The sequence below is a fragment of the Pinus tabuliformis genome, chromosome 6 (genome assembly GCF_031772625.1).
Source record: "Pinus tabuliformis cultivar Carrire ecotype Pingquan chromosome 6, CPIR1, whole genome shotgun sequence".
Taxonomy (NCBI): domain Eukaryota; kingdom Viridiplantae; phylum Streptophyta; class Pinopsida; order Pinales; family Pinaceae; genus Pinus; species Pinus tabuliformis.
In genome coordinates, this window is record NC_142292.1 from 1,714,961,509 (window position 1) to 1,714,986,876 (window position 25,368).

The window sequence follows — 25,368 nt, forward strand, 5'->3', positions numbered from 1 at the left end:
TTATAGGGGAAAGGAGCCCAAACTGACATCCTTGACCCCATCTGGCCAAACCATTTACCAGACTTCCATTATGAAGCTTCTAGAGATGGAAGCTTCAGCTCTTAATTTAAAAAACTTCCCATAACAAAACTGACGTGACTAGAACACAGCTCAGTCGCTCCGATCGACGCTATGGATAGTGCTAATCTCTGCACATCGGCACAGGGAGACAAAGGTCATTAGCTCCAGTCTTGTAAACTGGGAAAACAGAAGTTTTAGCGGAAATGGTGCAAAAGGGAATTGATCTGCTCATGAAGAGGGACACAATGGGAGTTTCTTCATGGAGGAAAAGCATATGGGGTTCACTGTAGAGGTCCTCTAGGATCAAGGAACGGGGAGTACAGGGACAGTGACAAAGTGTTGTGTAACACTTCCCATGAATGGGCTTGTTGTGGCTCTGCATCACTTAACTCTCCATCAAAGTCATATACATCATAGGAAGGAGAAAAATAAAATGCGGCTGAATAAGACCTCTGAGGGTTTATTTGCAGCTCGATGATATTTCCTTCTTCTCTTTATTTCTCATTGGGTGATGCTTCTTGATGCGAGTAGATTGTTTCTTGAAGTGGAGCTCCACAAACATCTTCAACAAGATCATTGACCTCAAGAATATCTTCATCATTAAAATGTGTGTAGAAATATTCAAACAAAGCATTCGATGGATATAATCTTTTGCAATAATGATGGAATGTTATATGAAAACATTTTAATGAAGATATGTTGCCACGAGGTATTATTCTATACCAAATTCTAAAATCGTCTTCTAAAGACTACATGAACGATTTCATTCGCACATCTTAAAAAAATAATACCCTATTGCTCCATGCATTCATGAAAATCATTAAGGTGTTGGTCCGACCTGCTTTTTGTGTTTCCAATGAATCTAGGCAAATAGGTATTCCATTCATGAAACAAAGGGACATGATTGGGATAACTAGCAATAGCAAAAAGATTCAGTGGGGCAAATTGATTGGCCAGGAATGCAGGAATGGCCATTTTGAAAACCCCTTAGGTGAGTGATTTCAGGCTCAAAGGTAGGGAAAGTTTTCAGCTGCTTTATCATCAAAATGAATATGAGGCTACTTGAAAGCTAAGACGATTAAATAGAGATATGGAAAGTGGAGTTGCCAGGATGTTTACCATAAAATTGAAACAATGGATTCGCCAAGCTAAGATATCTTCAACCCACACTTCCCTTGCTCACCTAACAGAGGGAATGTAAAAAAAAAAATATACCCAGGGAAAAATATTCTAATATGTTCCCCGGCAATGACACCAAAAAGATGTTGTCACTTCTAATGGCATCCGTAGCACAAATGCTTTGGGAGACATAGAAATATTCCTAGAGACAGCCTCTGGGTTGATTGTAGACCAGTGCCTAGGACATCTTGAATAGAGGAGTGCATGGAAGATTTTCAATGGGGGATTTCGGTTGCACTCCAATTATCACGTAGTTAAAAGGATAATAAATGTGGTTTGGTTCAATCAGCTTTCACGAAGGTAAACTCAAGCCAACACATGGATCCAAATGCTCAGGGGGTAAATCAGGCTAACATCAAAGAGAAATGCCTTGTTTTGGTGGCCGACAAACAATAACAGGCAGCTTAATATTAAAATTGTAGTAAAGGTGAAGAGGATGAGATAAAGGAGGGAATTCGATGCACAGGGATGCTTGCAGTGTAGAATCCTAAACCACTGGAGTGGAGCACTAGTCAGGGTTTCAAGCAACATACTCATGGGCACATTTGTATTCAAAAGCTCAAGAAAATATGTGCACATTACAGGTACTTAAGTAAATCTGTAGCTAACACGGGTATTGTTGCTACTTGGTAACAAATATATAATCATGAACAAGCGAGAAACATATAGCTTCATAATCATGAATAAGGGAGAAACCGACAGCTTCATCACACTATTTTAGAGGAAGAAAAACATATATGGAATGAGATTACAGAGGGGGAAGAACATATTATGCATTAATCTGCTCAGATTCACCAGGGAGTTTCATTAATACTTGAAGGGTCCAACTAACTAGTCCATTACATTCATCATGTGTCACTCTGATCCCTCATGAATAGGTAATTAGAACCAAAATGGAACCCAAGAATTAGGACCACTTGGGTGCAAAATTCTAGAATCTATGTTAAGTGTTTCTACCCCTTATTTATATAGAAAAGGGGCGTCTTTGAATCAAAATTTTACAAAATATCGCAGCCCAGGGCCAGTTATTAGATTGACTAGCTGTCTATGCTTACGATAACTCTGCTGCCCAAAATGATTTCCAAGGATTTGATTCATTTCTTGAAAACAAACAGAAATTACAAAATAAAATAAATTACAGAAAAATAGAAAAGAGGAAACTGAATGAAGATGGAGGAAAATACCATCCTACGGTTCCTGTGAAGGCCCTTGATCAGGCCACATCTCTACCACAATGTATCCCTCCTTTTGCTTGTCCAGTTTCTGTCACTTTCGCCTTAACTTCTTGAATCGCTCTTTCTCCAAAGCAAGGAATGGGTCAACTATGAGTTGCTTGTTACCGACTAGAAGTGGAGAATCTCCTAGCAATCCTTTGTTATGTGTCTTAGTGGAGCCCCATGCTGAGCCATTAATCTTACTGAGTCCCCATACCTTCATTTACTCTCCGAAGATGTGCAGCGAAATAGTCAAATTCATTTCTGAGGCCATTATTGTCCTGGGTTTCTTGTTACGGATTTTTCCACAAGATCATCCCATATCGCTCTCCAACTGCTCCATGCCTTCATTTAATACCTCACCTGCCAACCTATACGCCGAAAAATACCCTCGTCGTCCCACTGAGCGGAAGCGAAAAAGACATTTTAATGTTCGTTGATCTGGTTCGTTGATCCAGGTCTGTTGGTATCGCAATCGTAATATAGGAGAGGGCCATTTACCATATTCCATAATGTTTTTCCAGCGTGCTGGACCCAAAACCATAAAAAACTACAATATATAAAATATCGCGTCCATCGCAATTGCAAGTCGGAAGGGGCTTCAGCGATGGAGGAACTTGTGACTTGAGCGATCCCTGATTGCAATATCGCAATCAGCGGGGGACGACTTATCACAATCGCTAGGGAGAGAACTATCACAATCAACAAGATGAACTTGCGATATTGACAGAGGAGTGGTGACAGGACTTATGTGATATCAAAATTGGCAGGGAGAATCAGCAGAGGAGTGGTGATGAGACTTATGCGATATCAAAATTGGCGAGGGGAGACAAAACTTTGCGATATCGGTAGAGGAGGGATTTATGATTTTTACGATCCGCAACTGTGATAACGCAATCGACAGGGGAGGAGTTATCGCAATCAGTGAGGGGAGACACTTTATTGTGGTAAGTGGGAAACTTTGCGATATGCAATATCGCAATCGCAAAAGGATAAGGGAGATGAGTGGAGATGTATGACAAAGGAAAATGGGCCGATAACAATAAAGTTTTGTGAGTCCTAGCCTTTTAAAAGAGGAATGGGGAAACAAGGCTAGAGTTGGAAATACAAAGGGATTTCGACCCGCGGCTAGAGTTTAAAAAGCAAAGTTTGCACAACTAGAGCTCTCTTTTCAGAGGGTGACAACACCAGTGTCAAATCTGAACTTTGAGATCTACCAGTAAAATTCTTCCTTCTTTTCTTCTTGTCTGAGAATAATTATTGATTCATCAAAGGTAGGAGTCTTTTTCCCTAGCTGAAAGTTTAGAGATAAACATATGATAATCATTCAACATCCTATTCAAAATAATTGTTACGAGAGAACTGCTGGAAATCTTTCACCAATAACACCAAGTTTATTAGAAATTTATTTGATTCTAGAAAGAAAATCAACAATGATTTCATTTACCTCCATCTTAATTGAGAAATAACAGTTTATTAGTATTGGGAGCTTCATACAACTTTTTGAGTGTTTCCCATGTTGCTTGAGATGTAGCACAATCCCTAATGTGTGGAATAATGTTTTCCTTGATGGACATTTGGAAGAGTACCTTGGAATTGGTCCCTTTGCGCTCCTAATCCTCAACTGAAGATGTTGGTGTCATCGGTTTGGTTTCATCTCCTGATACTATTGACCAAGCATTATAGTTTTCCAATAATGTCTGCAATTTAAATTTCCATTTTATATAATTTTTTCCATCTAGCTTTGTGGCTTCATTTAAATATGAATCAACAAATGGATTTGTCATTTTTAAATATCCCAAGTAAAAAAATGCACCGGATTTAAAACAAATATCCTGAGATCTAATCTTTGTAATGCTAAAAAATTGGGAACATCTGTAGAGTCCTAAAACACATTACACCAAATATGAATCAAATTATGTCATATTTACTTTAGTATAAAAATATACAAACATTAAACTTACTTGCTCGAAACCATCAAATACCATCAGATCTTCTCTGGCAAAATGTTCACCATTGTCTCCAATTTACAGTCGCTCTCCTCTTTCAAAATTGGGAAACACCTATACTTCTTTTAGCCTTTAGTAGTCCAGGTCAATAGTGGAAGTCTATGCACTTGAAGCACATGTTTTCCTTGGTTCAAATCACATTCTTTGCAGTTATACACTGACCCTTCACATTTTGATATTGGTAGTTACCAATCTCTAAAGGCATTGACCAAGGGGAAACAAGCAACAATTTTCTCACTAAATTTGATCCACATCTATCTAGCATAATCAAACCAAAGATTTTATTAACTAAAGCCCGCACCGAGATGTGCAACAGTGACACCCAGGCCTGTTAGAATCACATGTAGGTCTCAACACTATAAAAGCCACACACAAAATTCTTTCACAAATCTAACCAATCTCAACCATAGATATAACACCAGCCCCCAAACATATTCGACCTAAATAACTTCTTCTTACCAAGTAAAAAGCATAAAAATATCTCACATCTAGATCTTCCCACCACACAAGTGCTTTTGATTCTTCTAATATGCACCCCATTGGTAGCACAGCACAACACTTAACACAACAAAAAATTATACTTTTCACCAAAACTCCAACCTATACTCTAATACCAACTTAGATAAATAAAAACAACAATATAACTCTTTTATTATATAAGCTTGCATTCTGAAATGAAGTAAATATTTATAACTCTTTTATTATATAAGCTTGCATTCTGAAATGAAGTAAATATTTATAGCAAAAAAATAATATTAAATCCATAATACACATTAAAATATTTATAATTAAAATTTTATTTTTAAAGTATTTATAATTATTTAATTAGTATGTAATATATTGAATTACTACTCAATATTAAAATAAATTAATTAATACTGTTTAATATATATTAAAAAAATTATTAACATATTAAAATATTAAAAGATATAGATTAATATATTAAAACCTTGTTAGAATACATCGATTTTACAATCAAGAAACTTTAATCATAATATCCTAACGCAGAAGTAGACCGAGATTTCAGGAGACGATACCGAACCAGTCAAACCAAATGGTGTCGATATCCTAAATGCGGGTCTGCGGGCCTTTTTCATCGTAGGGCCCAGTAATTTGTATTATTGTACGGTCTACCAACTGAATCGAACTAAATGCGTGTGCATACAAAAACACACCAAACTAAATTCGTGTGCGTGCAGCGTGCTACCAACAAATTAAACTAAATGCGTGTGCATGGTTGGCGTGTGACTGCAACAACACACATTTAAAAATCGTGCATAAATTATATGTTGAAAAAACGCCTTTCACTTGAGGTATTTAAGTCGGGCATACCTCAATTCCTCCTCCACCCAGTCATCCCCACCGTTTGTATGTGCGCAAGAAAAGGAAGCTTTTCTTGGTGTTTTAAGCTTCAGTCTGCATACTCACTCAGACGCAGAAATGGAGAACTTTATAGGTTTAATGTCCCTGCAAATTCAAGGCCTCACTGCGAATTTACTGCAACCGCTAGCAGCAGCATTTGCGGCGGGGATAGTGTTTTACGTGTTTCATTATTTGTACGCTCTGCGGGAATTTATATTATGTGATGGCAGTTGCAGTGGCCAAGGAGTGATATTGGAGTGTGGACCCAAGCGGTATCCGCTTGTGGGTTCGCTGTTTGCGTTCTGTAAGAATCGAAAGAGACACTTTCAATGGACAACTGAAATGCTGGCAGAGTCCCCCACGCAGACCATCGTGTTGGAGCGTCTTGGGGGAATCCGGACGGTGGTGACTGCGAATCCTGAGAACGTTGAGCACATTCTGAAGACGCGGTTCGACAATTATCCAAAGGGCGAGCCCTTTACGGCCATTCTCCACGATCTGCTGGGGAACGGGATCTTTAATTCCGACGGGAATGCATGGAAGCTACAGCGGAAGGTCGCTAGCTACGAGTTCAACACCCGCTCTCTCCGCAATTTCGTTATGCGGGTCGTCGTCGAGGAGGTCACGGATCGACTCCTGCCGCTTCTGCAAAACGCTTGCGAGACGGGTAGCTGCTTGGATTTGCAGGACATTCTTCAGCGCTTTGCATTCGATACCATTTGCAAAGTTTCCTTCGGGGTCGATCCTGCGTGGCTGGACACGTGTCTTACTTCTGAGTCGGAGCTGGCGGTGGCGTTTGATGTGGCAGCAAAGCTGAGCGCTGAAAGGGCTTCGGCACCAATACAGTTGGTGTGGAAGATGAAGAGACTGCTCAACATCGGCTCCGAGAAGCGCCTCTCGAAAGCCGTTAGTGTGGTGCACCAGTTCGCCACGGAAGTTATCCGCCGTCGGAGAAGTGAGATAAACAATGGCGGCGCTACCGCGGCCGCCGAAACGAAGTTGGGACAGTCGGATCTCATTTCCAGATTCATGGCTTTCGGCCATGGACATGAAAATTATATGCCCGCCGCCGCTATGGGCTTCGAACGTGAGGACTACACGAGTTCAGACGAATCTCTGCGAGATATGATCATCAATTTCATGTTGGCCGGCAAAGACACGACGTCGTCTGCATTAACGTGGTTTTTCTGGCTTCTATCCTCTCATCCCCACGTAGAGGAAAGCATTTACGGAGAGATAGCGCATCTCATCGCCGCAAGAAGATCGCAACATAAAGATTCCGTTTCTTCTAATGGCGTTCTATTTTCTTACGAGGAGCTGCAGAACATGCATTACCTGCACGCCTCACTCTGCGAGTCTATGCGACTTTATCCGCCGGTCCTCTTCGACTCTAAGCACGCCCTCGACAACGACTTCCTGCCAGACGGGACTTTTATGGGCAAAGGCAATAGGGTGACTTATCATCAATACGCCATGGGTCGAATGGAGGCCATCTGGGGCGCCGACTGTCTCCAATTCAAGCCCCAGAGATGGGTGAACGAAAAGGGCCATTTCGTTCCACAGAGTCCCTTCAAATTCGCAGTTTTCCAAGGCGGACCTCGTGTTTGTCTGGGAAAAGAAATGGCGTTCATTCAGATGAAATATGTTGCGGCCACTGTGATTTCCATGTTCAGATTGCAGCCACCCATTGATTCACGTGGAAGAACTCCGAACCTCGTTCACAGCTTGACTGCGCGTATGGAGGGTGGCTTTCCCGTTGTAGTGCAGAGGAGGACGATGCCATTCCCTACTGCTTGTCCCACTCCCATGCATAGCTGACATTGATTAATTAAATTATGTATCTGATAGTTCTCCCGGCAGATAACTGGCACTGAAAAGCCGCGTTTCTCTGGTGAAATGTCTCGATCCATAATTTCTTCGATGATTGACGAGCTGTGCCCAATGGATTTTGAGCATTTCTAAAGCTTGGAATTTTGTTGAAACTATGGAGATCGATGACGACTGTCATCAGAATTTCACAAAATTTAGTGTTCCGATCAATTTTCTCAGCTCGTCTCAATCCGTGGCAACTTGAACGTACATGGTACCTTCCAGATCCAACAACTTATGATGAAAGTGTCTTATTGACTTTCCGCGTATTCCACTGGTCAAAAGAGTGGAGATAGAAAATGATCTGTCAACCGATATATTTGGAATAGGGTCAACTGTCAATTTTATTTGCAAATTCAACTACACCCACGAGATTATGTCTTCATCCCCTTCCGTGCATTCCACTTGTCAAAAGAATCGACATAGAGAATAATCGGTCAACCGATATCTCTCTGTATATGTATTGTTTCTTAAATTTTATTTGAAATTATATAGATTATTTTTTAATTAAAAATTTCAGTTATGAGTTTTATATATTTAAATAGAGTTATTTTTAGTGTGATTTTTTGTGTTTTTGATTGTATAAATCTGGTCAATTTTTTTTACGTGAAATCTTGATTTGTGTTATTTAAACTTCATATATGGATTTAGCATCTAGAAAAACTTTTAGGGCATTTGGATTGTGCAGGGGTTACCTATTCAGCATATGATTTCAATATATTCCTGTCAAATTTAGCTTGTGATTTCAATAAATTCCTGCCAAATTAAAAAAAAAAAAAAAGACGAAAAACATACACCACAAAAACTTCCAAGAAATCTCACTAAAAACAACCCACATGTAAATGTTTAAAATTTTTTCAAAAATATTAAATTTATTTATTTATTTAATTTAAATATAAAAACAATCTCTTTTAATATTTATATTTAAATAATATATCCACTTATTGTCTCTTAAATTTTATTTGAAATTACATAGATATTTTTTAAATTAAAAATTTATGTTTTGTTTTTTATATATTTAAATGTTTCAAAAAACTATAAAAAATATTAAATTTATTTATATATTTATTAAATAAAGTCTTTTGGTAAAAATCACAAGTGTGGTTCATCATAAAGGCCAAATGAAAAAGCATACTATGAAAAAAAACAATGGAAAAAGCTTAAATAGAGAGTAATGTAAAGACGTAAATAATAAAAATAAATATTTTATTATATTTAAATAATATATCTAATTTAATATATAGTTTTTATACCATACAAATAAATGGAATAATAGATATTGGATCTTAAAAGGTATCAACACTCGTGTACCTTATGTACTGTAGCAAAAATATTTGGCAAATGGAAACGAAAAGACTTTGAATATTAATAATTCTTATTTAAAATATAAAGATTTATTAATATAATTTTAAATTTATTTTATTAATTATTAAAAGTCAAAAATTAAGATAATAAAAAATTATTATTTAATTTAAATATTTAAAAAATATGTAAAAAAATATTTAATTATAATATGTGAAAATTATTAAAATATAAAGATTAGTTTGCCTAACATTAAAAGAATATACATAAAAGTTACATTTAAAATACAAAACTCTTCACTATAAACTTTAAGAATCATGTTTATATTATTACATAATATGACTCACCCCGGGAAAACTGACTTACCTAACCTTATTGTGGAAAGTATAAATCATAAAGAAAGTTAATATAAATATACTCTCTGCCTTCAAATCTTCTTCCCATTTCAATCTATGGTTAACACAATCATACTTTCATATCATTTCAAAATATAATGTTTACCTTATTTTCTAATATGATTTTAATGTATATCTTATTTTTTAATATCATTTTAATGTATATCTTTTACCTAAACATATGAGGTAAAGATTGTACAGAGTTATTAAGAATTATTAAGAAACATTTTATATATTAAAAATATTTTCCTAATACGTTTACCTATTACCTTATTTCCTAATACATTTAAATATAATTCTTACCTTATTTTCCTAATATCGTTTACCTATTACCTTATTTCCTAATACATTTAAATACTATTTTTACCTTATTTTGCTAATAGAATTTATAATCGAAATGATAGTTTTTAGTGAATTGGTTATTTATGTATTGTTACTTTGTGGTATAAATTCATCCGTAAATAATAGGTCGCCGTAGTTTGCAATTTACTTAGATTTTAAGGATGATAAATCTATAAAGAAAATAGGTGGGGGTACATTGCAATTGGCTTATATTTTAAGTATAAAAATATTATGCAAAAGATATTTGATGGGATTACGTTCTTGGTCATGTAGCAATAGAAATTTGTTGGCTATTGGGAAAAGATGACGGACTCACCAATGAAAATAAAGTTAGGAAGTAATAATAATATGATCAACTTCCAATTTAATAGAAGAACGACTTTGTAATAAGACAATTATACTATTTATTGGCTTCTCATGGTTTATGCTTATATGTTGTTTTATTATTACGAAGATTAATCATAAAATAATTTAACCAACATATTTATCAAAAGGTTTATCTATACATATGTATGATGTATGTATGATTTGCATAAAGAAATGTTTGTATGAATTTCATGTTGAAATCATGAAAACCTTTAAATATGCATAGAATGTTGTATAAATAAATAAGATTAACAGCTATAACATAAATAGTTTATGTATTTACTGTTAATTAATTGATTAAAGTTGTCTTTTTATGTAGGACTTGTATTTTGTCGTTTTTTGAGAATGTCCATGTTTCTACAATCTGTTATTATTTACATTGTCACACTTTCGTATCCTACACAATAAATTTCACTTTCAGATAGCTTTCCTCCACACGTCTGTATTCTGCATAATCAAAGCCATTTTCACATAGCTTCGTCCGCGCTTCTACACTTTACAGAATTTCAATTATTAACCAGAAGACCCTGATTTGGTTTTTTGGTTAAACATCCATTATGTATTTGCACTTGAAACGCTAGTGTTTGAAGTATTTTCCTACTTGAATGGTTGGAATTTATCCACACCCTATTTGTATATCCCAAGTTTATTTGGATTCAAGATTTCTTGCAAATGATATAACTCTGTTGGGTTTCCTTCAGATCCATTTACATTGTTCCCCCAATTCAAACTCTAGCAAACATTTGTATCATTATGTTTTTGATCAATATGTGGACCAGATCATAGTAACCTGCATGGAATGATTTTGGATAAATTATAAGAAGATCAATTTGAAGCCAAAATATGAATCTTTTGAACTCAAGGATGTTGAAAATTTGACTAAATTCTTGAGTTGTTTTCTTTTTCTTAGGGTAATGCAGTTAGTGACTTAATTGAAATTTTTTGCTATGATACAATAGTTGGTTATACAAGTCTACGTGAATTTTCTCTAAATCAATATTATGAACAATACAAGAAAAATCCAAAGCATAGGAAGCATAGTGCTCCAAGGTGGGTGCAATGCAATAATCTTGACTCATTCATTTGAAGTATCAAAGGCCCTCATCCACCAAACCTGCATGATTGTATGCAGATAAGATACTAATGAAGGTGATGTGGTCTGGATTTTTTCCTACTTGTTGCATTTGAATGAAAATTTCAGTTTCATCCTCACCATGCTTGTGCATTCCATACGCTCCAATCATTGTACTCCATGAGACCTTGTCTTTTTTCGACATTCTACTAAAAGATTTGATGTGCAACTCCTAAATTTCCACATTTAGCAAACATGTCCACAAGATCATTTCCCACAGAAATACCAAACTCTATTCCACTTTTAATTATGTAAACATGGATCCACATACCTTGTTTCGTAGCTGCTAGATAAGCACATGTTGGAAGCACGCTCAACATAGTAACGAAATTGGGTTTAACTACAGTGATTTGCATTTCATGAAAGAGTACCAAAGCTTGATTGGCAAGTCCATTCTACATGTGCGTAAAAATCATGGCATTCCATGAGACCACATCTTTCAAACATTATTTGGAAAATATTGCGCTCAACCTCAATTTTTCCAAACTTATCATAGACATCTACAAGGCAATTCCCCATAGAAAATTTTGATTCAAGTCCATTTCTGATAATATAATCATGGATCTTCTTGCCTTCATGCAAATAGGTTAAATGGCCACAGGCAAGGAGTGCACTCATAATGGTAGCTAAGTTGGGCTTCAAATTGGTCATTTCCATTTGACAGAAGAGTCTCAATGCTTCAATAGCTTGTCCATTAAAGACATAACCCACAATCATTAAATTCCATGAAATCACATCTCTTAAACATTTTGTCAAGAAATTGTGAGGCAAGCTTTATTCTTCCACACTTAGCATACATGTCCATAAGCACAGTCTACACAGAAATATCTAATTCAAATTTGCTCATAATAATATAATCATGGATCCACTTATCCTATTGTAGATCTGTTAAATGGGAGCACGCTGATAACACACTAACCATGGTAATTGTGTTGGGTTGGATGTCTGCCAACTGCATTTGATGAAAAATTGTTAAAGCTTCATTGGAAAATCCATTTTGGGCTAACCCAGAAATCATTGCACTCCATGCAACTACATCCCTTTTAGATATTTTGTCAAAGACTTGGCATGTTACTTCTACATAGCTGCACTTGGAGTACATGTTGACGAGGTTTGTGCACACATAAACATGAGACTCAAATCCATTTCTAATAATGTGATGATGAATCTCTTTACCCTCTTGCATAGCCGATAGCCCATCACATGCCTTGAGAACAATGGGAAAGGTGAAGTTGTTTGGCTTTATCCCTTCTTGTTGCATTTGATAATACAACCTTATGACCTCCTCACATAGCCCTTTCCTGGCATAACCTCTAATCATGGCACTCCATATAATCACACCTCATTCGTGTATTTCATCAAACACATGGTGTGCATCCAAAATATTTTCAAATTGTGCATACATACAAGTTTGAATCCTAAAAACATATTTTCCTCAAATTTGTTTATCAGGATGTAGGCATGAACTTGTTTTCTCTCTAATAACGCATGGCTATCTGCATAGGCTTGCAATAGAGCATCGTAACCAAAAAATCTTCCATACTACTCAATTTTTAATTTATCACATTACCACACCACTCAAATTTCAATTTATTCTTGGCATATCACACCCAACCACTTACAATTACATTATAGAACACTGGTCCCACAACCCAATTTTCAATTTATACTTGGAATATCATACCCAACCATATTTTTTAAACTTTCTAAACCTTGCCTTTAATTAATTAATTACAATTACATTATAGAATATTCATTTCGTCACTTGCCCAATCTAAAACGCTTACCAATACCCACAACTAAGTGTTAATTTATATCTATAGAACATTCATTCATGCCAATACTCTCACTCAATGTTAATTTATATCTATAAATTAGAGTATAAAACATTCATTCATTCTCTTGCTCAATCAAAAACACATGGAATACACAGAAGTCATGTTAATTTATATCACACTATTTTCAGAGCTCAATCCAACACAAAATAATCCAGAAATTCCATGTTTAAAAAACCATAGCCTACCAACATCCTTTTTCACAAGGATCAATATTAAATTACAACAAAAATTACAAGTATTTTCATCTCAAACAAAACCATCAATCAACTTATATAATAATAATACACAAGAAGTTTAGTAGATGGCAGATAGAATCATTCAATTGGTCTTCACTGAGTGACAATTCAAATATCAGATTTGCAGTTAGAAATAAAACTGCACCATCTTATTTCTAGGCCTTCTTTGCGGTAGGCACTGCCCTTTTCAGTTTAGGAGAATTCGCCCTCTTTATAGCCTTGGCATAGGCAAGCCTCTTGGCAGGATCTATTTTCTTCGCAGGTATTGCCTTTTTATCAAGCATTGTTGCCTTATCTAACTTCTTAGGGGACGTTGCAGGCTTCGGCTCAGGGAATTTAGGAGCCTTGGCTACTTTGGTGAGTGTTTTAGCCTATACAATTAACTCAAAGCATATCAGATTTACTAATTCAATATACACTGTAGATTATTTAATACTGGTCCATATTTAATATTTTTATATTACAAAATTAAAATATATATGTATATGTATAATTACAAAATTAAAATATATATATATATATATATAATTACAAATTATAAATTTAAAAAAATATATACATTAAAAAACCATAAATTTAATATATCAATTATTTGTTGTTTAATTATAAAAAGTAAAGTACAATTTTTTTTATTTAACAATCTTCATATTATTTCGTTGTATTTTTTATTTATTGAGTTTACAGGCTTATTTTATAGTCCAGTATGAAGTTTAATCATGTTTTTTTTTCCAAAGAAAAAAGCGAACTTTTTTATAAGAAGTAAAAAAGTTACAAGCAGATGAGTTAACATTCTGAAGTGTTCTGCCTAATAAAAGGCCAGCCTTCTCTAGAGAGGATCATCAACACCCCTATAACGAGCTGCTCAAAAAAGTGCACAAGCTCTCGGCCTAGACTGCCGAACCCAAAGGAAAAAACATGTTCAGAAATCCGGAATCCAACTGGGCCTCCTTTCAAGAGGAAAACAACCCAACTGATCCCATAACGATATAGAAATATCCGCCAAAAGCTCTGAAAGAACCCAGAACAACATAGTATCAGAAGGAGTACAGTAGCAAGAAACGAAAGTAAAAAACATATGCCACCAGATATTCGATGGAGACAGAACATCTAGTACATATAGCATAAAAGGAGAAACAGCTATGCATGTGGAGGATGATCCGACACACGGATCTGATCCTGGATCTGCTCGGTTATTCTCCACGAGCCCAAAATTTGTTGAAGACCTGCCTTAGAAAGCCCATCTGCAACCTCATTGAATTCCCTGTATATGTGTTCAATGGAAAAAACATTAAACTGCTGTTTTAATGATAGTATTTCTTCTAAAAGAGGCAACAACATATAATTCTGGCATCTGAATTTCCCAACAACCCAGTTTATAACATTCATAGAGTCTCCATAAATCTGAATAGTGAGGATATTTTTTTGAATAAGCCAACAGAGCAGAAGTTTTAAAGCAGAGAGCTCAGCGAAATTATTTGAGCCCATTCCAATTCCTACTGAAGCCTTGAGAGAGTGTGAATTATCTAAGTGAATGCATATCCCAGCACCCGTGATATTATTTTGAGCGGCACCGTCAAAAAAAGCCCACGGGATCCCCTCCCTAATACTGGGTGCTTTCCTCTGATTAAGATTGTCATGATCCTCATCCACAGGAATGCTGTCAAGGATGGCGGTACTTTGAATGGCTACTGCTGCCACATGTGTCAACTTTTCTCGGAAGATACTACGATTCCTAGCAAGCCAAACACCCCAGCAGATAATAGGGGGCAGATTTCTCAAATTCCTCCCCTGAAAATGGTTCCACCAGAATTCCCAGGCGGCATTCATACTGACCCCTTCCCATCTTAGTTTTACATTAAGGAGCCTTTCTGCTTCTAGCCAAATCTGTTTTGTAAACGGACATAGCAGAAAAAGATGATCAATGGTTTCGACATCCGCGAAGCACAAAGGGCATCTCCCAGGGCCCTGTTTGTAGCGTGCTTGGAGAACTTCCCAGGTAGGAATCTTATGGTTTAAGGCACACCAGAAAAAAATTCTAGATTTTTTTGGGCATTTTAACTTAAACAAAGGTTTGGACCACCAAACAGGAGGATTCCATCCTTTATTCTTCATCAAGAAATTATACCCAGCCTTTGGGGAGTAGAATCCTGTTTCAGCATGTGCCCAGACCAGAGAATCTGGCCTATCCTTTATTCTGACATTTGACCTTTTCAATTCCTGAATAAACCGCTGCCAATCATTCCTCCAAATGACATTTAGCCCTATCTCATCTTCAGTCTTCCAAGCCTGACCCCAAATAGAAGACTGCTCCATACAAGCAATCTGACTTAAGCACCTAATACCTAAGTCATCCAGATGAGTAAGAAATCCAGGGGATAGGGCATAATCCTCGCTGCAGCCAACCCACGGGTCTCTTCCAATCCTCAAACTTTCTCCATTCCCGACCCGCCATGCCAGCCCTTGTTCAATTATCTTAAAAGCCTCCGAAGTGGCTTTCCAGATGACTGAACAGTTCCTCCCTTTCTTATTAGGCCTTCTTACCCAGTCTTCGAGCGGAGTGGGATCAACATATTTCCTTTTTACCACCTTAGTCCAAAGATTCTCCATAGTAATGATTCGCCATCCTGATTTGGCTGCTAGAGCTTGGCTAAAATCGACAAGATTTTTCAACCCCCATCCTCCCCAATCTTTTGGCCTTGCGATCTTATCCCACGCCACCCAAGGGAGGACGGACTCCTCCTTGGACCCTGACCAAAGAAATCTGCTGCATAGCTGTCTTATTTTGTGGAGGGTTCCTTTGGGTATCCAAGTCAAGGCTGCCCAGAAAACTGGAATGGCCTGTAGAACTGAATTCACCAGAGTTAGCCTACCTGCCCTCGACAGCCACTTGAAGCTCCAATGGGATATTTTTTGTTCGATCTTTGCTACTAACCAGTTCCAATCCTGCTTCCTGTAGGCTGTTGGCTTGAGCCAAAACCCCAGGTATTTAAAGGGCTGCTCCATATTGCATGTTCCAAAGGGTAGATGGGCCACAATTGAGATCTCCTCTTGCCTACTAAAGCCCTCAAATATCAGTTGAGACTTTCTGTCATTTATTTTAAGCCCTGTAGCTTTCAGGAACAGATCAAGAATAGTCTTTATTTCTAATATTTCAGATATATTCCCATTTGAGAACAGCAGAATGTCATCAACGAAAAGCAGATGTGTAATGAACAAGTTAACAGCAACTTCCAAACCTTTGATCAAACCTGAATTTTTAGCCTTTGAGATAAGTCTGCTTAGACCTTCAGCCGCAAGAAGAAAGAGCAGAGGGGATAACGGGCACCCTTGGCGAAGTCCTCTTTGACTCTTGAAAAATTGGGAAGCAGCTCCGTTTATCAGTACAGCAAAGTTTACATTGGTGATGCACCCCATAATCCATCTAATGAAGCCCACTTGGAAACCGAGATGAGTCAAGAGCATCTTGAGATATGTCCAGCTGACTCGATCATAAGCTTTGGAAAGGTCTATTTTGAGCACTGCCCCTTTCTTGTTTGCCTGCCTGAGGCTGTGAATGGTTTCTTGTGCTACCCCGATGGCTTCATGTATCTGCCGCCCATTCAGGAACCCAAAATGTTCCTTTGAGATATAGCAGGATAGAATAGGCTTCAAGCGAACCGCAATAATCTTTGCTATAATCTTGTAGATGGTATTGCACAGAGAAATAGGCCTGAAATCTTCGAAAGAGTCAGGATCTTCTTTTTTTGGAATTAGAGCGATGAAAGTTGCATTAAACGGCCCAAATATTTCGCCTTTAATTCTAGACTCCTCCACCACCTCAGTAAGTTCTGACCCAATGGATTCAAAAAAGTGAGTATAGAGTTCTACAGTCCATCCATCCGGTCCGGGACTTTTGTCTTTTGCCATGGACTTTAAAACACTCACAACCTCCTCTTTTGATACCTCTCTAAAGAGATCTTCAGCCTCCTCCTCCTCCACAAACCGAGGAAAAGCCTGTGCAGTTCTGATGATTTCAGGTAAATAAATACCCCCTGGATCAGAAAAAAGGGCCTGAAAGTGATCTTTCCCCATAGAAGACAGATCTTCAAACGAGGATGCCTCCCTACCTTCCAAGTCCCTCAGCTTCCAAATAGTATTTGCATTCCTCCTCCCTTTTGCATAATTGTGAAAAAATTTAGTATTTTCATCCCCTGCTTTCAACCAAATAGCTCTGCTTTTCAATCTCCACTCTTCTTCTTTATCCAATAAAATCTTCGCCCTTTTCTTTTCCAACTCCAGGATTTTTTCTTTTGATTCCGACGATGCATAGGCATCAGATTCCGGGTCTTCAAGAACCTTCAGAGATTCATCGATGCTAACTAAGACTTCAGATTGTTTTCTCCTTCTATCTGAGGCCCATTCAATGGTTGCTTTCTTTAGTCTTTTTAAGTTTTCCATGAACCTCCCAGCTTTGCTCCCCCCAAAACCAGGCCTCAGATGTCTCCAGGTTTCATTGAAAAGCTTTATGTAAGAGTCCTCCTGAAGCCAATGGGCATTGAATTTGAAGGGCGCAGCCGGCTTAAGGGGAGGTTTTGAGAACTCAAGGAGAATGGGAAAATGATCTGAATTCCCACCTTCCCCAACCCACTGCCTGAACAACGGAACCAGAGATGCCAACCTTTCACTGATGAGAAATCTATCCAACCTTTTAGCAATTCTATGCTCCCCAGTCCTTCTGTTCCTCCAGGTTGGTTTGGCTTTTATAATGTTTACATCAATCAGCTGATGAGACAAAAGGGCATTTGAGAAGAAAACAGTCAAGGGATCCTCCCTTGCAAGCGGACCCCATGCTTCAGATGTCCCCAAAGAAAAATTTAGATCTCCTCCTATGATGAGATTCTTGTCAAGAATCAATCTTTTTGAGAGGAACTCATTCCAGAACATAGCCCTTCCCAGGCATGGCCCATAGACATTTACAACTGTCAATGGGATATCAAAGTCAGGAGACACAACCTCCAATCCCAACGCATTTGGAAGTCCCCAAGAAGTTAACACTTTCAGCTTTCCTTTTTTAAACCCTGTAGCAATTCCTCCCGAGTGTCCTGAGGCATCCACAGCCATGAAATCCCATCCCGGAAATAGGGAGCAGAGAGATGCTTCAATTTCAATACTTTTGCCTAAGGTCTCCTGGAGGAAAACTATGTCAGGGTTACAGCGAGAAATGAGTTCTTTAAGAGCTAGTTTTTTAGGTTTACTAGCTAAACCCCTACAATTCCATGAAAGACAGATCATTTAATAACCGTCTCAGGGGGTTTTGCTGCTCTAAGCGCCCCGGGAATTGTCATCTGCTTCCCATCAGCAACATCAAAAATTGCTTTTTCTTGGGTTTTAGAAAGATTAGATTTTCTCCCTCTGCTCTTCTTTGAGATGCGATTTGGGGTCTCAAACCCTAAACCCCCTACCGGTTCCATAATCTCATTCGAGACAACCGGCTTCTTGCATGAAGATCTCAGGTTATAAGGCCGGGCTACAGTGGATGGCCCAGCCCCGGTCCCCAAAGGGGGGAAATCCTCACCACTCAGATTTATGGAGTCTGACTCAATAGTTAGATTATCAATTTTATTCATCACATCATTACAGTAGGTCAACCCAGAAGGCCCCCCAACACAAGAATAAGATATAATAGCAGAATTTTTTAAAGCAGGAGACGGCATACCCGAATGATCGCCCATGGGTTCAGCGATCTGCTCCATAGGAGTGTCCACCATCGGCTGACTATCAGCAAGGCCCACCGGATCTCCCACCTCCTTTGAAAGATCTGCCGCTGTCTGATGGTCATGGTCCTCCACATTTTCCCCCGCGCGAAAAGGCTCCTCTACCTGAACCTCATCCTGCCTCATATGCTCTTCCCATTCCTCAGCTTCCTTATGCATCCTCCTCCTCCGCCTTCCCAGCGGGCAATCTCGCGCCAGATGCCCATATTCATGGCATCGATGGCAGCGAAACGGTAAGTGTTCGTAATCAAGCTTCTGATCGATTCTGTAATCCTTATAGCGCAAAGGTATTGATTTTGCCAGGCCCTCCTTGGGATTGAGTCTTACCAGAATCCTTGCCACTCTTTTCTCAAGAGTATGCAAATAGGATTTATCTGCATCCAGATAAGTCCCCAACACATTCCCGATCGACTTGAACACCGAGTCCGCCCAAAGATAAGGGGGAAGATTTGGTATTCTAACCCAAACCGGGAACTCGTCCGTCCTCTCTGTTTCAGCATCAAAAAGTGGCGTCCATCTCTTGAAAAAGACCGGCCTTTTCCCATATGCCCAGTTCCGCCCTTCGGCCCACTCCATAGCCTCCTTACTGTCGAATTTGACCATAAACCAACCCTTGACAAGCGCATTTGATTTGAATGTGGCCGCCGGTGTACCCGACCACTGGATCTCCGCCCATTGCCTAAAAGCTATACCTGAGACTGGCTGTCCTCTAATCCTGCCCACAAGCGTGACCTCAGCCACATCAAGCACATCCTCAACCTGTACATCCATCCCCAGAACCACCTCTGCAATCTCCCTCGTCTTCAAAGGTTTTGATTTCTTCCTCTTCCCCCCTGACCTTCTTACTTCAGATTCATCATGCTTATCCCCATGTGCCTGGGATTGATCTTCTTCTCCCCTCCGATCCCCACCTTCCGCCCCCTCTGCATGCTCAAGACCTTTGCTTGCCGAGGCCTCGACAAGGCCTGCAATCGGACTGCCACCACTCCCTGCCTCCGTGAGGTCATGAAAGATACCGGCACTTTCACCCACCACCTGCCTGGCTTCTCTATCCGCTTCAACCACCTTCCGCCCAGCAAAACCCTGCTCCTTTTCCTTAGGAAACAGATCCCTATTTACCGCAAACAAATGAGGGCTCCTCTCGGTTTTAGTCCTTGTGGGTTTTAAACCCCCAACAGGCCTCCAGACGCCAACATTTTGAACCGAATGAATAATGTCTTCTAGCCCCCCAGATGGACAGAAAATTTTTGATGGAGAGAGTGACTTACCAGACTGCGGGATAGAACCCTTATCTTCCCAAGTATGTGTCTCTGAAATGGCGGAGTCCTTCACAGTTTCTTTTCCAATAGGCCCCAGAAACCCCGACAGATCCCAGCTTCCTTCCGACAAAACCTTGGCGTAGCTGGAGACCCTGGATGCATCCCCCGCGCCCGTAGCAGCTCCTAACCCTTCTTTCTTACCTGTTAACTCTCCCCGAATCTGAGCGGCGTACTCTCTACCCCAAACCGTTATCAAGTCTTCAGGAGAAGGGTCTAGCTCCAACGCCTCGCTCGAATTAACCATGTTTTAATGTAAACCGGAAATAGGACCTTTCAACCGCTGCCCGAGACAAACGCTGGAGAAACCGCTTACAGGTAAACACTCTCAGTAAAACATCTGGCCTGGATAGTAAAAACTTCCAAGAAGGGCTCAAAAAAGTAAGATATCTGAAACCACCTCCGCGACCACCTAAACCATGCCCAACAAACCGCCTGCTTGGAAGGGGTTTTCTTCCTCCAGCCGTCGTCATCACCATTGACCCATGCCGAAAAACGTACTGCCGCCAGCTGCAACCACCGTACCCTGCGTGTCACCAGCTCAGACCTGCATTAGCTAGGCCTAGGGCCTAGGGATCCAGGATCGAAACCCTCCCTCACCATCCCAGCTCCGTCACGACTCAACAAACAGAATGTTATCTGGAAAATTCCTTTTGCTTATTTGCATCCTAGTTAATTTTGCATTACATTATAGCACTTTTCTCGCTTCTTCTTTCTCATTTCAAAGTTTAATCATGTTGTTAGTCATAAAGTTGGTATTTTGTTTATGTTAACTAAAATAAATTTTAAAAAATCTATAAAAAAACAATAAATAGCTATACAAAACATTTAAATAATATCTACTTATTAAAAAATTTACAAGTGAAAAAATTAAATCCCTCTCCACTCAAATTACATCTGTATTTAAAATAAATCTACCTTTATCCTAATATCATCTCATAATAATAAAATAAATATCAATCTCTTTGTATTTTTTTATTTATCTTGATATCATCTAATAATAATATATGTGATGTATACATCCATCTATATCATGAAAATGTGACCAAATTTACTATTATGATTTTACGTCAGGGGTGGGAAAAATAGGGAAAACGAAAGGGACGCTAAATGAGTCCATGAATGAAGGAAACACGAATGAAACGCGCTGAATGAACTTATAAAACATGAATGAAGGAAACACGAATGAAACACGTTGAATGAACTTATAAAACACGCTGACCGTCGCAGACAAATTATTTCACCTAATAAGATAAATGTATACAGCAATGTCCAATCCGGAGACTTTCATAATAAAAGAGCAACGTGCCGACGCCCCAAAGGTAGTGACACATTTCAACCGACGATCCTCAGGCAAGCAATCCAGACGGTGTAGATAGGGAGATTAATCCTAAATACGGGTCTGCAGGCCTTATTCATAACCTTCCTCCACTACTAAATGTGTGTGCATGGATGGCGTGCGGATACAGGAACACACATTTGAAAATCGTGCATAAATTATATTATAAAATAATCCTCGCTGTGACAGGATTTAAGTCGGGCATACTGCAATTCTTCCTTCACCCTTCTTACATTTCTTCAGTCTGCATACCCAGCCGCAGAAATGGAGAACTTTTTAGGTTTAATGTCATCGCAAATTCAAAACAGTACTGCGAATTTGCTGCAGCTTCTAGCAGCAGCGTTTGCGACGGGGATAGTGTTTTATGTGTTTCCCTTTTTCTACAATCTGCGGGAATTTATATTATCATTTGATGGCAGTTGCAGTGGCCAGCGAGTGACATTACAGGAGTACTGTGGACCCAAGCGATATCCAATTGTGGGTTCGCTGTTTGCGTTCTGGAAGAATCGAAAGAGACACTTTCAATGGACGGCCGAAATGCTGGCGGAGTCCCCCACGCAGACCATCGTGTTGGAACGTCTCGGAGGAATCCGGACGGTGCTGACGGCGAATCCCGAGAACGTTGAGCACATTCTGAAGACGCGGTTCGACAATTATCCGAAGGGCGAGCCCTTTACGGCCATTCTCCACGATCTGCTGGGGAACGGGATCTTTAATTCCGACGGGGATGCATGGAAGCTACAGCGGAAGGTCGCTAGCTACGAGTTCAACACCCGCTCTCTCCGCAATTTCGTTATGCGGGTCGTCGTCGAAGAGGTCACGGATCGACTCCTGCCCCTTTAGCAAAACGCCTGCGAGACGGGTAGCTGCTTGGATTTGCAGGACATTCTTCAGCGCTTTGCATTCGGTACGATTTGCAAAGCTTCCTTCGGGGTGGATCCTGCGTGGCTTGACACGTGTCTTAATTCTGAGTCGGAGCTGGCAGTGGCGTTTGATGTCGCAGCAAAACTGAGCCCTGAAAGGGCTTCAGCACCAATACAGTTGGTGTGGAAGATGAAGAAGCTGCTCAACATCGGCTCCAAGAAGCGCTTCTGGAAAGCCGTTAGTGTCACGCCTCCAAGCCTACGGTAGTCTTTCAACCGTGCCGGCGAGGTGCGGCACCACCGAACGCTTTCTTTTTAACAATACTAACGTTTATGGGCTACGCCTATTCCAACATAATTTACTTAACTTCTGTTCTTATAACCGAATAAAATGTTATCCTTTATACTTCAACAAAGAACATTCTCATTCATTATTCATCAACAATAAACCGAGAACAATACAAGTATAAAGGGAGGGGCAACTCCCCGAACAGTCTGCCCAACAATAATATTATATCAGAATATCAGATTTTACAACAAGTGTGTCTTGGCCGAACCAAGTCTCACACTTAATCAATTTTTACAAAGGTAGGCCACCTGCCTTTTACAATAGTCTTGTGCACCTCTTGCACAAAGGATGGTGCTCACCCGAGCCACCTAAAATCCTCTGCCAAGTCCTACACCAAAACCCGTACCTTAGAATCCAAATCCGCACTCACAACCGAACATTCATACCTCAACCTACAAGTCCCTTCCTCCTCGTACTTGGATTAGACTACGCATGAGGTATGCGTATCTACCTCCAAAACCTGCGAAGTACTTTACCCCTTCGAGCGTATGAAAGAAGTGCGAAGTTACTTGGATTAATGAGCTCTCATGCTCATGTATACATATGCTTCACACCATGCGTAATCTCCTTTAAAGCCGACTTATGTTATGAAGCCTTTTTCACATAATAATATTATATTATTATGTTCATCCCATAATATTATTATGTCGTATGTTCACATATTATATTATATTTTATTCACATATAATATATGAAGCCTTTTTCACATAATAATATTATATTATTATGTTCATCCCATAATATTATTATGTCGTATGTTCACATATTATATTATATTTTATTCACATATAATATGTTCATATTATTTTCATATAATATGCATATAAACTCCCATATACGCTCAAGTGTACTAACACTTAGCCATTTTTGCACACGCTCCTTATCGTCGCATTTCGTCACATTTAACGCGTATGATCGTCGCACCAACGTCGCAGCTCGTCGCACTCCCGTTTGCCCGCGCGCCCGTGTGCCCGCCCGCGCCCTCGTGCACGATCGCCCGCCCGGCGCCCGTCGCACCGCAGCTCGGAGGCCTTACAGTTAGGGTGGTGCATCAGTTCGCCACGGAAGTTATCCACCGTCGGCGAAGTGAGATTAGCAATGGCGACCCTACCGCGGCCGCCAAAACGAAGATCGGACAGTCGGATCTAATTTCCAGAATCATGGCTTTCGGCAAAGGACATGCAGATTATATGCCCTCCACCGCCACGGACTTCGAACGTGAGGACTACCTGAGTTCAGACTTCGCTGTCCGCCCATTCCACTTGTCAAAAAAATCGATATAGAGAATGGCCAACCGATATTTTCATAAGAGCTTCCACTGTCAATTATTTTTTGGCGTGTATATATATATATATAAAAGGTATTAAATTTGTCTAGGTAAATATTTCAAATAATAAAAAATTATTTGAATCTTATTTAAAATGATATTAAAAAAACAAATAATATTTATTAATATATTCCACTAACATCTTTTGAATGGAGTATATAATACAATTCTTATACAATAAAAATAAATAAAACTCACAAATAAACTTATGAAGATGGACAAGTTAAAACGTATCAACTTAGCAAAAACATGTTCATTGATTATTAATTTTTTTTCTAATTTAAATTTTTTTTTTTTTTTTGTAAGTTTGGTAGAATTATATTTTTATCATATTTAATTTCTTATTTTGATTGGAGGATGGTACAAGATTTGAATTCAAGATTTCCAGTTTGGTTAGAGTTCATTTCAAGGGCCATTGCCAATTGAACTACCCCAAAAAAATGCTTCCTATCTAAAATTTAAAATTGTCTTAATATAATTTAAAATTTAAATATTAATTAAAAGTGAGAAGTTAGGCTAATGGTTCGTTATTTTCTTTATTGAGTTTGAATTTCCATTTTATAAATGTAGATGATTTGTTTAATTATAATATTAGAAAACTATTAAAAACTAGCATTTGCATCAAAATGATGCAAATATAAGCCAACAGAAGTGTAGATGAGTCTAGAGTGAAGAAAAGGTACCACTACAGGAAACCAAGATGTAGATGTGGAAGGCCTGAGAAATCAAGAGGGGAATGGGAAGGAATTGGTAAAGTAGAGAGATGTGTGTGGAACATGGTTGTGTTATCAAAATCTGGCGAGTTGTCAAGGCAACCAGATACCCCCCATAAAAAGATTGAGGAGATAAAGATAACCAAAAACAAATAGGGAAGACAATGAACAAAGAAAGTAAAGAATAAAAAATTAAATTTGTTGAAATAAGAAGATATATATGGAAATGTTGACATGCACCCTATCATATAGATTTTCTATTACTATTCCTTGCTCAATCTATCAACTCATAAAGTCCCCACTCTTTATCAATTCTTAAATTACGAGAAGTGTATCCATAACATGGCATTGCATGCAATGAAATAATTTGTTATTACATCCACAATGATGTGTTTTAACCACAT

General features: G+C 38.7%; 2 pseudogenes; both read left to right on the forward strand.

The window, feature by feature from the left end:
• Nucleotides 1-5,832: 5,832 nt before the first annotated feature.
• LOC149265625 (cytochrome P450 94B3 pseudogene) lies at nucleotides 5,833-8,101 on the forward strand (annotated as a pseudogene).
• A 13,540-nt stretch (nucleotides 8,102-21,641) lies between these two features.
• Nucleotides 21,642-22,843, forward strand: LOC149265626 (cytochrome P450 94B1 pseudogene; annotated as a pseudogene).
• Nucleotides 22,844-25,368: the final 2,525 nt, after the last annotated feature.